Source organism: Elephantulus edwardii, unplaced genomic scaffold (assembly GCF_000299155.1).
Source record: "Elephantulus edwardii isolate Elephantulus edwardi_28Jun2011 unplaced genomic scaffold, EleEdw1.0 scaffold00006, whole genome shotgun sequence".
Taxonomy (NCBI): Eukaryota; Metazoa; Chordata; class Mammalia; order Macroscelidea; family Macroscelididae; genus Elephantulus; species Elephantulus edwardii.
In genome coordinates, this window is record NW_006399756.1 from 36395300 (window position 1) to 36398479 (window position 3180).

Here is a 3180-nt window from a genome sequence, read left to right on the forward strand (position 1 = left end):
ATACATATGATCTTAAAATCACATCTTTACAATGATGGCCTTGTATGCTACATATTACTCCATAATGCACCATTTTTCTATTATGCCAGGGAAATCCCTCGAACACATAAGAAAAACACTGCTTAAAGACAGATTACAGAAGAAGACATACAAATAACTATTATACATGAAAAGATCTTTAAAAGAAAACTGTAAATTAAAATGACATTGTACATCTTTTAAATTTTGGCTGCAAGCTAATGATTTTATAAAGTATTACATAACATGAGAGAGTTGAGAGGGTATTATGTTGACTGAACTCCATTTCATAAGGACAAATATTGCATACCATCATTACGGTAAAAAAAGAAGAATAACTAGAATAAAGTGCATAAATGTAAAAGGGGAAGGGAGCAAAAAAGGGGGAAGACTGAAAATCACTATCACCAGGGTAGTAGTGTTTAGTGGGCAGATTGAAGAGGGGGTGAAGGACTAGGAAAAATTCAGTGGAGAATTGAAATGATAGGGTAATAATAGGAATAGATCAGGCGGGACCACAGGAAGCATTGGACCACAGGACAGCATTGCCTGCATTGGTCCCACAGTTATTTGGGGGGAAAACTGCTGTCTAGTTTGACCACGTGGGACCCTTTACCTCAGGAGCAATGAGCAGCTGGCCTCAGTGGAAGCCACCAGCTGAGTCCTGGCCAGAAGCCGCCTGCTGAACCACTGTGAGACCCACCCGCCCAGAGCAAGTAAGTACTTTGGGGAACAAACTGCTGTCTGGCCTGACCACGTGGGATCCCTGAACTCATGCAACAGGAAGGTCCTGGGCCCCTCGACAGAGGTGAGAAGCCACTTCCAGAAGGGAACAACTGGCTTCCTCTGTGCTCACTCAGGTACTTTGGGGAACACACTGCTATCAGGCCCTTGGCCTGACAAGAGAGCACAAATATATGTGCTTTTCAAAACATTGTGAGAAATAGATCAATGGTAATTAATTGTATATAAATACAATGTGAATAACTTTATAAGGAGGAATGTGACATCAGAATTGGAGGAACATTCATTAACAACTGGCATTATGCAGATGATGTAATATCACTTGCCAAAATTGAGGAAGACCTGAACTGTTTATTGCGGAAGGTCAAAGGACTGCAGCCTTCAATATGGATTGAAGATCAGTCAACATCAAGAAAACAAAGATTCTCACCACTGGGCCAATTGGCAGCATCATGATAGATGGAGAAGAGACTGAAATTGTTAAAAATTTCAGCCGCTTGGTTCCACAATCAACACACTTGGTACCAGCAGTCAAGAAATCAAAAGATGAATTAATTGCATATGAAAATCTGCTGTCAGTGACTGCTCCAGAGTGCTGAACAGCAATGATGTCAGTCTAGAGACTACGGTGTATGTAATCCAAGCCATGGTCTTTGCAATTACTTGTTATGAATCAGAGAGCTAGACAATGACTAAGGATGATAGAAGAATCGACATCTTTGAGTTAGGTGCCATTGAGTCAAGTATGGCTCACAGAAACCCTACGAACAACATATAAACCGTGTCCTATCCTTGCTATTCTCATCATTGCTGAATACTTGAGCCTGTTGCTACAGTCACTGTGATAATTCATTTCATTGAGGATCTTCTTCTCCTTCACTGACCCTCCATCATTCCAAGCATACTATCTTTTTGCAAGGCATAGTCTCTCCTAACAATATACATTTTCAATCTGTATGCCGAGCAAATAATTCATGAAACTGGAGTCTACGAACAAGAACCTGGCATAATGATTTAAGGAAGATTCATCAAAATCTGCAATATACAGATGATAAAATTTTGCTTATGGAAGTAAGGAGGACCCAAATTGCTTGCTGCAGAAGGTTGAATAACACAGTCTTAAATATGGATTAAATCTCAATATAAAGAAAGCAAAGGACCTTACTCCTGGGCCAATAGACAACATTATGATAGATGCAGAAAGGATTGAAACTGCAGATGATTTCATCTTACTTATCCACAATAAACACCCTTGGTACCAGAAGTCATAAGATCAGAAGACATATTGCTTTGGGCAAGTCTGCTGTCAGGGACCTCTTCTAAATACTTCTGAAGAGCAAAGATCAAAATACTGATGCCACTTTGAAGATTAAGGTGCACCTGACTCAGGTCATGATCTTTTCAATTACTTGCTATACTTCTGAGAGCTGGACCACTGATAAGGAAGACAGAAGAAGAATTGATGTCTTTGAGTTGTGGTGCTGGAGAAGAGTACTGAATATCCCACAGACTGCCAAATGAACAAACATATATCTTGGAGAAGGTACAATCAGAATTCTCCTTGGAAGCAAGGATGGAGAAGATTTGTCTCTCCTACTTTGGACATGTTGCTAAGAGAGTGATTCCTTGGAAAGTGATATCAAGCTTGGAAAAGTGGAGGAAGAGCCCCACTGTGGTGGATTGACACAGTGACTGCAGCAATGGGAGTATATCAGAGATGATGAGGATAAGACAAGATTCAGGTCTGCTCATATGAGTCATACTGGGCTTGATGTCACTTAACAACAACAACAAAACAACAACATACCCAAAGAATGTGTGAGGAAACTTCACCATCTTTACCTCTAAGGAACATTCTGGCTAACCTTTCTCCAAGACATACCTATTCTTTTGACAGTCTTTGAGATATTAATGAGATATTCTTCTCTGAAGATTGCTCTGGTGCGTAGAGAAGCCAAAACACAAGGAAGAATTCAAGATAATAAAGATCTGAACAGAAGATTCCAAAAGACAGCACGGAATGACAAAGGAAAATATTACAATGAAATGTGCGAGGAGCTAGAGTGGGAAAATCAAAAGGGCAGAATTTGTTCAGCATTTCTTAAGCTCAAGGAACTGAAGAACAAATTCAAACGTAGATTTGCTATAATTAAGGATGCTTTAGGCAGAATACTAAATGATCCAGGAGGTATTAAAAGAAGATGGAAGGAATATACTGAGTCATTGTATCGAAAGGAATTGGCAGATACCGAAGAATTTAATGAAATAACATTTGAGCAAGAGCCTATGGTGATGAAGGAAGTAGTTCAAGCTGCTTTGAAGGAAATAGCAAAAAATACAGCCCCAGGAACAGATGGTATATCAATTGACATATTTCAGCTAACAGATGCTGCCCTGGATGTGCTCACCAAGTTGTGA